The 12,002-nt window shown below is 59.3% G+C and overlaps 1 protein-coding gene across 1 annotated transcript in view; it reads left to right on the top strand.

Annotated features, from left to right (window-relative positions):
• WIPF2 (WAS/WASL interacting protein family member 2) overlaps window positions 1–12,002 on the top strand; it is an 18,621-nt gene that overhangs the window by 235 nt on the left and 6,384 nt on the right. The gene's annotated exons all lie outside the window — the stretch shown is intronic.

The following is a 12,002-nucleotide window of genomic DNA, read 5'->3' as shown; positions in this document are numbered from 1 at the left end:
GGGGGTCCCGGGGGAGGCACCGGTGCAGCTGGGAACCCCTGTGCTGGGGGGTGTTGGTGGGGGACGCCTCTGCGGGGGCTATGGGGGGAGCTTCTCCCCCCTTTGCTTCTCGGCGAAGAAGCCCCTCACGTTCCTCCCTTCGCCCCCCTCCCGCGGTGCTCCCCCGGGGGGGGCAGGGAGGGGGCCATGTCCGTGTGTGGGCATCCGCCACGGGAGGTTTGGGTGACCGGTTGTGCCATCCTTGGGGGGGGACAGTGGTGTCAGGGTCAGGCCAGGCCTGTGGTCCCCAAAGCGCTGTCACAGTCCAGTCCCTCCCATGGGCCTGGAGCTGACAAACCCCGGGCTGAGCAGCCTCTGCCCACGGAAAGCCCAGCACGGGGCGGGCAGTGGGGAGCTGTGGGTGCCACGGTGGAGCCTCAGCTCTCCCTTCTCCTCCGGGTAAACACCATCGCGGCTGCGTGCTCCTGGGCCACCGGCCCTCCCTGCCCACGTAGCCCTACTGCACTGCACGCCTGCCCAGGCCTTGAGGACTGCATTCCTGCTGGGGGTTTATGCTCCAGACCCCTCCAGAGCCCTGGTTGTAAGCGAACACAATAAGTGGCTGATTGTTTTCTGTGTGTCATGTCCTTTGGGATGGAGGGAGAGTGGCAGCGCCGTGCCACGAGCAGCCGCAGCCTTTCCCTCCCCGCGAGGACTCAGCAGAATTGATGTGGCTCCTGCCTGCCCTTGAGTGCGTGGAAGGCCCTGGCGAGTGGCTCTTGCCCACCCTGGCCCTCTGCTCGCAGGGTGCCCCCTGTGCCTTGATGTCCCCAGCCATGACATGGGAGGGACGTGGATGGGGTCAGGCTGTGGGGTATGTTTGCCACCCAGGGACGAGCCCAGTGGTGCTGGTGAGATGGTTCTTGGCCATGAGCTGTCCCTCCTCAGGGCTCTGCTCCCATCGAGGTGTTGCTTGTTCTGGTGTTTGCCCTGGCACGGAGAAGCCGCAGTGAGCCCAGAGCTGGGGGAGGCAATGGCTTGGGGGGGTGGTTTAGGGCAATGCAGGCCAGACACCCAGCATGCACTGAAACACCTTATTTTCCAAGCACTGCTCTGAGTTTTTTGGGTTTATCTCAGGTCCCCGTCGCTGTTAGCCATGGCTCTACTCCAGCTACCCCCTAGCATTGAGCAGGGTGGGGGCCCAGACTGTCCCCCCCGCATCTGCTTGGACTTGGGTAGTGTTTCTGGGCTTTGTGGGGTGGGATGTGGAGGGAGGAGAAGCCAGCTGCCTCCTGACCCTCAGCTGACAGGCAGACGTGGGAAGCTGAACACCTCGTGACTGCCCTGCTCTGGCTCTTCCCACCCCTCCATCTGGGCAGAACGTGGGCTGGGGGCTGCTGCCCACCCCCCTGGCCTGTGGGAAGGCGAGGAGCCGGTGTGGCAGCATCTTTGGGCCAGGTGGAGGCAGAGGTTAGGCATGAAAGTCATTTTGCTGAACCGCAGCCTGGCGCTGGGGTGAGCAGGAGCCCTTGGAGAGGTGCCGCCGTCCCAAATCGGCCTCGTTTTACCTTTGGCAGACTTGGCTGCGGAGGGGGAGCTGCCTGGGTCGCTCTGACCCGGCTCTATCTCTGGTGTGGAGTGTGGCTGCCCCGCTGAGGGCTGCCAGGGACCATCTGATCTGTCCCCACTCCTGTCTTTGTGGCCGAAGGAGTCGGCTGGGTTTGCAGCCGAGGTGTGAATCCATCCGGACGAGCTCTCCTGGGTGCAGAGCTACCTGCCCAGCGCCTCCTCTGCTTTTCACAGCTTTCCTGCCTGCCTTCCTCTCCACCTTGCCTTATCGACCGTGTCTTGTCCCCAGTGTCCCCCTCGATATCGAGATCTGGAGGTGCTGGAGTGAGTGCAGAGGAGGCAACGAAGCTGGTGAGGGGGCTGGAAAACAAATCGTATGAGGAGCGGCTGAGGGAGTTGGGGCTGTTTAGTGTGAGGAAGAGGAGGCTGAGGGGAGACCTCATCACTCTCTACAACTACGTGAAAGGACACTGTAGAGAGGTTGGTGCTGGTCTCTTCTCACAGGTAATTAGTGACAGAACGAGAGGGAACGGCTTCAAGCTCCAACAGGGGAGGTTTAGATTGAACATTAGGAAGGAATTTTTCACCGAAAGAGTGGTCGGGCATTGGAACAGGCTGCCCAGGGAGGGGGGGGAGTCCCCATCCCTGGCTGTGTTTAAGGGCCGTTTAGATGCAGTGCTGAGGGACATGGTGTAGGGGAGGACTTTGTAGAGTAGGGGAGATGGTTGGACTCGATGATCCCAAGGGTCTCTTCCAACCTAGACCATTCTATGATTCTAAGGTGTCTCAGCACCCCCGGGGAGACATCCCCTCTTTGCACTTCACCAGAGGGGGGCCGTTCTCCCCCTCGCAGCTGCCCCTTGTTGCTGGAATGTGAAGGCAGAGCCTGTCATTTCCCATGGCCGGCAGCACAGACCCCTCTTTGTGCCGTAGCGGGGGGCGAGGGAGGGCTTGGCTCCGTCCCGCCGCCGACAAACGGCAACTGTTGGCCCTGCTGTGCCAAGCCGGTGCCATCTGGAGCGTGTGTGATGCCCGGTGCCACCTTTACCACCGCTGCCCTCCCCTCGGCCTCCCTCCCCTCTGAATTGGGGCTGTTTGAATGAGGTTTTTTTGCCACTAAAGGCAGGTCTGTGGCTCCGTGCAAGGCTGCGAAGCTTTTGGTGGCTGCAGCCGTGGGGTGTTAGACCCTGACACGATGTCCTCTGCCTCTCTTGGATTTTCTGCTCGTTCTGAGTGTGTTTCCTCTGGGATGAGGCACATCAGTGTGTCCCCCCCCTCAACCCCCGCCTCTCTTGGATTTTCTGCTCGTTCTGAGTGTGTTTCCTCTGGGATGAGGCACATCAGTGTGTCCCCCTCCAACCCCCAGGTCTCCTCCAGCACCAAGGTGACGGGGCACGTTCCAGGTCAGGGCTCGCTTCCCTCTTTGCTTTGCTTTAAAGTGCTGTTGTGGAGGCGCTCTGGTCCTTGTCTGACCTACTTACTTACATCTGGCTGCTTGGAAGGAAGGCAGATTTGCTCTGCCAAAGAAGTAGCTTTGTGCTGGGAAGCGAAGGTGGGTGGGGAGGGGGGGGGGAAGGTGCCCTCCTAACGAGGGGCCGAGCGTGTTGGGTTTCTCCCGCTGGCTTTGCCAGGGCTGCTCTGGCACGAGCGCAGCTCCCAGGGCTTGCTCCTCGCTCTGATGTCCTGAGCTTGGTTCAATAATTAAATGGTCTTTTCCAGAGCTGGCTTCTTCACCACCAACCTCAGCGGGAGGGGGTGGGCTGTGGTACTGGGAGACGAAGGCTGCTGGTGAGGGTCTCTCTCCGTGGAGCTCTGTGTTTTGGTGCTGGGGTTTGGCTGCTTCTCTGCTTCCCTTTGGCCTGTTCCCCTTCCTTCCTCTGGTGTCTCCCACATGCAATACCATAACCCTAGAAATTCCTGCTGCTCGGCAGGACTGGCTGCACCGGCCGGAGCTGTGGCAGCCACCGTGGTGCCCGGGGCTCAGACTCTGCCTCCGGCAGCCCCGGGGCGCTGGCAGCTCAGGGGGGGGATGCTCGGGGGGGAGTGGAGAGGAGAGAAGCTGCTGGGTGGGTGTGGAGGTTTTCCAGGGAGCTGCGCTCTCCCCTTTTCCAGCGGGAGCAGGTGAGGTGAGTTGGAAACGCTGCGGGGCAGGGCTGGCCCACAGTGTGGCCCCCGGGCAGTCTGGGCCGTGGGGAGATGGACGTGGGCGTCGTGCCGGGACGCTGCGTGCCGGGATTCGGTGCTGCCACGCTTGAGTCCTTGAGAGATCCAACCTGCTGCCATGGAGCTCCTGCAGTGACACACACTTGTGCCCGTCTCTGCTTTCACCAAAGCAGCCAAGCGCCTTCCCTGCATGGCCAGTGGTTTTTCCTCCTTCCAGCTTGGGGCTTAAACCCTCCCTGGCCTGGGCAGAGGCTGGGTTGGTGGCCCGGTGGCACTCGTGGTTTGCCTGGCAGTGACATGGTTGTGTCTGCGAGGACTGTCTGATCCCGTCACACCCCGTTACTACATCCCGTCTCGAAGCAAACCCTCCTCTCCCTCTGCGCCGGCTGTAAATTTGCAGCGTGTTCTTGGCACCTCCCGACCTGAAAAGCAGCCGAGTGTGGATCCGACCGCACGGAGAACTCGCCCTGACGGGGCTTGGCTCGCTTTCCCCTTGGCATGGACACGGGCGCTTCCTTCGGGCTCTTACACCTCCCGCGGCTGTGGCTGCTGCCAGGCCCCTCACCACCTTCAGCCTCCATTCCCAGCGAGGGCTCCGCTCCCCATGCACCCTCCTGTCCATCCTACAGCCTCGATCAGCACTTTCCATAACATTTCTGCAGCTTTAGGGTCTTGCACAAACATCAAGTGTGTACGTGTGTCCCAGAATAACACCTAAGTGCTGGGTGTTCTATGGCAGGTTGTCAATTTTCTCCTAATGACTCCAAGTGCCAGCCTGGTTAGAGGAAAGATGCGTTTCTTTAGCCAACTGAATTTTTTTAGAAGCGGTCAGCGATGCCTTCCCGAGCGGTGGTTTCCTTTCTGCGAGGCCGTTGTGGCTTCGGGCTGGTTGAGGGTGACTTTATTCTGCGGCAGGGACTGTGCCCTTCCAGCGGGCACCTCCCGCCAGCGCCCGGCGGCTTGCACTCTGCCTCGGTTACTCGCCCTCTGTGTGTTCTGGATTGCGAATCAGCTCCTCTCTGCTTGGCCTTTGCCTAGGAAAACCCTGAGAATACTTGGCCGGGTTTGGTGGAACAGCAGGAGACCTCATGCTTGTCTCCATCAGGGCTGTTTCCCGCCGCCGGGCTCGGAGCAGCTCTTGCAAAAGAGCCTGCATGGGAGGTTGGTGGGCAGGCAGAGCCCCCTGGCCTGCGGGAGAGGGGTGGAAAAAAGGGACCAGAGTTGGGGGGTTCTGTCCTCAGACTCCCCCAGACCCCCCCTGAAAGCCCTGTCAATGGAGGAAAGGGGAGGGAGTGTCATGGATGCCTGGCAGGAGGTGGAGGAGACCCCGGGGACCAGAGTTGGGGGGTTCTGTCCTCAGACTCCCCCAGACCCCCCCTGAAAGCCCTGTCAATGGAGGAAGGGGGAGGGAGTGTCATGGACGCCTGGCAGGAGGTGGAGGAGACCCCGGGGTGGGGAGAGCCCCCCGGGGGTGTCTGTCCTGGCAGGAGGTGGGGAGAGCCCCCCGGGGGTGTCTGTCCTGGCAGGAGGTGGGGAGAGCCCCCCGGGGGTGTCTGTCCTGGCAGGAGGTGGGGAGAGCCCCCCGGGGGTGTCTGTCCTGGCAGGAGGTGGGGAGAGCCCCCCGGGGGTGTCTGTCCTGGCAGGAGGTGGGGAGAGCCCCCCGGGGGTGTCTGTCCTGGCAGGAGGTGGGGAGAGCCCCCCGGGGGTGTCTGTCCTGGCAGGAGGTGGGGAGAGCCCCCCGGGGGTGTCTGTCCTGGCAGGAGGTGGGGAAGGACCCCCGGGGGTGTCTGTCCTGGCAGGAGGTGGGGAAGGACCCCCGGGGGTGTCTGTCCTGGCAGGAGGTGGGGAAGGACCCCCGGGGGTGTCTGTCCTGGCAGGAGGTGGGGAAGGCCCCCCGGGGGTGTCTGTCCTGGCAGGAGGTGGGGAAGGACCCCCGGGGGTGTCTGTCCTGGCAGGAGGTGGGGAAGGACCCCCGGGGGTGTCTGTCCTGGCAGGAGGTGGGGAAGGACCCCCGGGGGTGTCTGTCCTGGCAGGAGGTGGGGAAGGACTCTGGGGGTGTCTGTCCTGGCAAGAGGTGGGAGGAGACCCCGGGGGTGTCTGTCCTGGCAGGAGGTGGGGAGGGACCCCCGGGGGTGTCTGTCCTGGAGGCTCCTGGCCAGCCCAGAGGGGGCCAGCCCAGCCCTGGGTGCTGCCCTGAGAGTGAAGGGGCCCAAGGGCTGCAGGCTGAGCAGGGGGGGCACGGCAGGGTCTCAGATGTATTTAACACCCTGCTCAAACACAGGCGGAGGCTGGTACCGGGGGTTAAGCTGGAGCTGATCTGTGGTATTTTAAAGGCACAATTATTCTCCATCCAGGCTGGAGAGCAGCACCCTCCAGGCAGTGTGTGTGTGTGTGTGTAGCTCATGGGGTTTCACCAGGATTTTTTTTTGTGGTTCTAACTGCATTATCTGGCATTAACTGGGCAGACCACTGGTTTTTCTCCTAAAACACTGGCACATTAGCTCCTGTGGTGCTGGGACCCCTCGCACCGGGGCAGGGCCACCACTCACACCTACGAACACCAGACCTGGCATCACTCCTGCCCAGAGAGGGGGGGGTCAGCCCATTGCCAACCGCTCAGATCCAGGGCTGGGGGAGACTGGGAGAAAAGCCTGGTGCAGGGGTTTGGGTTGGAAGCGCGGCCTTCAGCAGGAGGGGGGTCATCTCTGATTAACGTGCTTTTTTTGGCAGAGAGCTTCACCTGGGCATTTTGCTGCCTCAGACCCGTGGCGGCAGCAGCCGACGGTGTCAACTGAGGGTGGCAGGCTGGAGCTGGAGACTGCCTGCTCCTGTGCCGTCAGCTCTGCGCCACCGAGCGCCTGGTGCTGTTTCACAGAGAACTCTGGACACTGTTGGGTTTGCGTGACGGTCACAAGAGCTGTGGGTTTGTTCCCTGTTCCTCCTCTTCGCTGGTGGCACAGCAGCCACAGCCTGGCCGAGACCGCAGGCAGACGCTGCCCTGGCTTTCACTGCACAGTCTTAGAGGTGGCTCATTAGGGTTTGCCTCTAAACGAGCCCTGTGTGAGTGGGCCCTGGTGCTGCTGAGAGGCCTTAAGAGACTCTGGGAGGCTCTGGCTGGAGCCATTCTTTGCTCCCTGTCCTACTCGGAGCAGCCTGAGGCTGTCAATATTTTCCTTGCTCCCCTTGTGCCTCAAGGAGCTCCGGGTCTGTTGGCTCCAGCGTGCAGGCTTCGTTTGCTTTAAATTCTCAGAGAGTATTGGAGCCCATGGCGAAGGGGATGCTGCATCCTTGGCAGTTGATAAAAAGGCATTTTTATCTGAAGGCGACCACCGCCGGTCTCAGGAGCCGCTTTCCATTGCAGTGTATTGTTCTCCGTGAGGCTCGGGCCGTGCGGGGCGTTATTCCCAGCCCCGGGTCACCGGTGAAGCAGCCGGGAAGTCCCTGCGTCTCCTGCCGCTTCCTCCCGCTGGAGCAATCGGAGGTGTCCGTTGGAGAGAGCGGTGCCTCGGAGCGGTTCCTGCCCGGTCCCCTCCTGTGCCACCTCTCCCTCCCTGGCTTCCTTTCCCCTCTCGCCTGGCACAGGGGACAGGGAGAGGCAGGGAAGTCTGCGGGTCCCCCCTCGGGATGGGCTTTTCCTGCTCTTCCCTTTGCTGCAGCCTAATGTCAGGACGCGATTCCTCGCTCCTGATTAAAGGTTTCCTTTGCCAAGCGAACGGGTGGAAAAGCTGCTAAAGGACAACCCGACTCCGGGGTCTCGGGGATGGGGAAGCCAGGGCTCCACTAAAGGCTGTGGAATTTGGCCCCGAGGCGTTAGAAAACTTTTGTGTTGGGGGGTTTTTTTGTTAAAAATGCATTGTCAGTGACCGTGGGTTGTTAATAATTCAGAGCGAACGTCTGAGTCCCGCGGGGCTGGAGTGTGTCTGTCTGTCTGCACGCAGAGATGCACCGGCTCTTTGAGCCGCTCCAAATCGAGATGGCAGCTCGCTCTCTTAAAGCATGCTGATACGATTTTAAAAGCCTGAATGACCTTAAATCCTGCAATGGCTGTCTTTCAGGATAAATTATTTATGTCGCATCTCCGGTGCTGCCGAAGCCCTCTGCTCCTCAGGAATGGGCAGAAATGTCAGGCTTTGGAGGACACCAACCAGGGTCTGAATTTGGAAGGGCTGTGCTCGGGGTAACGAGGAATCCAGGTCTGGGATGGGAAGAGGTGGAAGATAAAGGCGCCCTGCGAGGCGGGGGCGGGAGGGGAGGGTGTTTGAGAGGTCCAGCCTTGGAAGTCGTCCCCAAACCGGTGCAGCCGCATTCTGCAGCCGACATCAGAGGGCTGGAAATTCCTCTTGATCTGCAGTTCAAAGCCGCTGCCTCCCTGAGGATGAAGCGCTTCATCTCTGGGTTTGCAAATGCAGGCTCGCTGCGGCAGCGAGGGGAGCTGTGAAATACAAATCCGCCACGGCGCCCAAATCCCCCTGAAAAGCCAGGAAACGCGCTTACGGCATCTGAAGGTCACTGCTGCCTGTCCCGCTAAAAAAGCTAAACCCCCCCCTCACCTCGAGGGACGAGCAGAATCCAGGGCTGGGGGAGGCATTTCATTTCCCTTCATGGCAAACGGGGACTTGAAAAATGCCCGAAAAAAATGTGGCGTATTGTCCCATCCAGGCCAGATCTGGCTAATCCAGCTGTTTTACGGGACAGAGGGACGGCTGAGCATAATGTTCTTGGTGGTTTTTAATAGTGTTTTGAAACCAGGGTTGGCCGGGGAGGCCTGATGTGAAATGACTGCCCCGAAGTTGGTGTTGCCATGGGGCACGGTGGGGCGAGGGGTCCCGTGGTGATGTGGGGTCCTGCAGGGCTGCTGAGCGGCCGCCCTGGCAGCAGCTTTCTGCAGGGTCACCTTGAATTCAGTCAACTCTCTCTCCTCCCAAGCGTTAGCTTTTCACACATTGTCTTCCTCCTGGTTTTCTCACAGCTTTCTCAGTTTTCTCTTTGGTTTGGTGGTTTGGTTTTTTTTTTTTTTATTAGTTTAAAAGACAAACTAAGGTGCAGACCTGCCCCTCCTGGCTTAGCCGAAGCCGAGCTCTCCTCCGCGCTTTGATCTGGCGGGTGTCTGTGTCTCTCTCTCTCTCTTTCTCTCTCTCTGTCTCTCGCTGCCCCGATTCAGGTCTTTGAAACCACTTTCCCTGCCAGCGCAGTGAGCTGCCGCCGCGGCATATGGGGCTCTCAAAGGCTCAGATCTGGCTTGGTGAAAGGATCCCTGGTAAGGAAGAACAAAGGAGCAGAAAGGCGGAGAAGTCGGCGTTGTTTCAAAGGGCACACTTTCCGTAGGCATACCCCAGACATTAAGGGATGGTAAGAAGTGCTGAGAGAACCCCCCCCCCTTTATTATGTGTCTCTCTCTCTCTCTTTCTCTCTCTCTGTCTCTCGCTGCCCCGATTCAGGTCTTTGAAACCACTTTCCCTGCCAGCGCAGTGAGCTGCCGCCGCGGCATATGGGGCTCTCAAAGGCTCAGATCTGGCTTGGTGAAAGGATCCCTGGTAAGGAAGAACAAAGGAGCAGAAAGGCGGAGAAGTCGGCGTTGTTTCAAAGGGCACACTTTCCGTAGGCATACCCCAGACATTAAGGGATGGTAAGAAGTGCTGGGAGAACCCCCACCCCCCCCTTTATTTTTTTTTTTCTTGGAGGATTTAGCTTGTGTCTCCCTAATCTTTATCAGCTGCATCTGTTTTCACGAACATTCAAGATCTAGGCTTTATTTTAAAGACAGACACAGATCTCTGCAGCGTTCCCACCCAGAGGTCTCGGCTCTTCCCGTGGGATGCAGTCAGCAGCAGCAGTCACCGTGTCCCGAGTTCGGTGCCTCTCGATTCTGGTTTTTCAATGTGACCTTTGCTGTTAATCCACAACCTGAACGGGGCCGTGTGCTGAAACGAAATGACCTGTTTCTCCGGGAATTCAGCTCCAGTTTATCCTCAAGCTGCTTTAGCTTAAACTCTTCTCTCCCCTCCTCTCTCGCTCTTCTAGGTCAGAGCCTTTATCTGAATGCAGGTTTCGGCGCGGCGCTAGTTTTAAGGGCACGTTAGATATGGGGAGATAATGACTCATGGGTTTCTTTGTAAAAAAAAAAATACCCCTCTCCTCCCCGGCTGTGCTTCCAGGAGGTGATGTTGCTGTGGGGTTGTCCCTCTGCCTGATGCAGGGCTTATGTGGGGGGCAGGAGGGTGAATGGGGGACCCGTGCAGCGGGATTCCCTTCCAGACGTGGCACTGACTGTCAACAAACCCATCCATCCATCTGCGTGTGATGAGGATGTGTCCCTGTTATGGGAGTATCCAAAGGGGCTCCTGTGACCCCAAATGCCATCGAGGTGCAGAGCTGGGTGGGAAATGTCACCCCGTGAGTAACCAGCTGGAGCAGGAGCATCCCAGGGAGGTGACGTGGGTGTTTCTGTTCCCGGGAGCGGAGGTGACGGCCCGCAGCGCTGGCACCGCTCCTGTGCTGGCTCAGGCCTGTGACACATGAGACCGAGTCAGGAGTCTCATTACCTGGCACGTTTCTCAGCTGTATTTCTGCTAATTACCTCCAGCTGCTGGTGTTCAAACAAGGCAGGGGCTCTCCTGCCTTGTCCCATCCCGCCGGTCGTGCCGTGATGCTGTCACACTGTCCCCCCCCCAAATGTCACACTTGCCCTGACAGCAGTTTGCACCGTCTCAGCCCCGTGATCCCGCTGCGGGGAGGGAAGGAGGACGGGGGAAAAGCTCTCCTGTTGCAACACGTCCTGGCAGCGCCGGCAGGTCCCAGACGAGCACATTATGAGCCTTCTCTGATCTTACTTCAGTGGGAAAGGTACGGGCTGGATGGCTTTGCCGGCTCCCTTCCCGTCTGCGGAGCGTCTCGGCGTGGTGGGATCGAAGAAGAAACCACCAGACCTTGGCTCTTCTGTGCCTCGAGTTCTGGCCAGAGCAAAGTAGCAGCGCACGTGTCAGGGGAAGGTGTGTTTTCAAGAGGCAGGAGTGAGGTGGCTTCCTCGGGGAGGAGGGTGAGGAGCCACTGAGTCATGGCAGCTTCCAGCTTTCGCCATTCCTGGCTCCACCGAGGAGAAGATGAGTCATGGCAGCTTCCAGCTTTCGCCATTCCCTGCTCCACCGAGGAGAGGACGTGCCACCAGAGAACTTGAGATCTCAAACGACTTGGAAAACGCCAGAAGACAGAGAGGGAAATGTCTTCCCAGTGAAGGTGTCTGTAGCTGAGGAGTTTCTCACTCGGTAGAAGAGCTGCTTATAATTAAAAGGCAGTTTGTTTCCTTATTTTCCTGAATGGCAGAGGTTTGCTGGAGGGCAGGGGAGCTGCTGGCACCTCAGCGATGCTGCTGGTCCGTTTTTCCTGTTCTCAGACCTCGGAGAGGGAGTGGGAATGTCTGACACGTGAGGACGGGCCTGGGTTTATTCCGGCCTCCTGTGTACTGTGGCTGGTAAATTGTAGTTTACCTTGTGGAAGGAGAGTCTCAGAAGGGATGTGGATTTTTAATACCTGATACAAACCGTTTCAAAGGTTGTGGGCACCTGGGTTTCAGTGCCTGGGTCGTAAAGAAACTTTCACTGTCGTGGTGGATGTGTCTGTGACCTCTCTGGTCGCTTGCCCTGGGGGTCAGGGATCAGAAGTCGGAAGCTTCAGGTGTGAAACTACCCTCTTCTTACCTGGCGTTGGCATTTGTGGTCCCCTTCAGTGGTTAAGGAACAGGTTTTCCTGGGGGAAAGGGGCATTTATCCCCTGCCTCTCGGTCTGCCCCGAGCACCCGAAACTCCCGGGGTGGCGAGCAAGGCCTCCAGTCATCACATTCCTATTCCCTGAGCCGGTGCTGCCGGGACAGCTTTACCTGTGCTGCTCTCAGAGGCACGAGCTTGCCAGGGGCCTGTCCTGTGATCGCCCGGTGATTCAGGTTCATCTTCCTGTCCCCGCTTCCTCCGTGCTCAGTCTCCGGTGCCGACGGGACGTGCCGGGCTCTGCGGAGCCCCACCGGCACAGCCGTTCCGGGTAAGCCATGGTATGGGATGGATCGGTTTTGGGTGTGTGATGAGATGGTTTATAATGTCATCGTGGATTTGGGGAAGGCTTGTTTCGCTGCCCGCTTGGACAGCTCGAAGGGGAGCTGTGGAAAGGGAGCGGGGCGCAGCCAGCCCTCGGAGTGTTGGGAGGTTATCGAGGTGAGAGCTGAGTGGTTTGGAAAAATCTGCTGTATCTGTCAGGGCTTCGTATGCCTTGGGCTCGGTGATCCGTCTGGCAGATCTCAGGGT

Source organism: Calidris pugnax, unplaced genomic scaffold (assembly GCF_001431845.1).
Source record: "Calidris pugnax isolate Ruff unplaced genomic scaffold, ASM143184v1 scaffold341, whole genome shotgun sequence".
In the NCBI taxonomy this organism is placed as follows: domain Eukaryota; kingdom Metazoa; phylum Chordata; class Aves; order Charadriiformes; family Scolopacidae; genus Calidris; species Calidris pugnax.
This window is presented reverse-complemented; position numbering and strand designations above follow the sequence as displayed.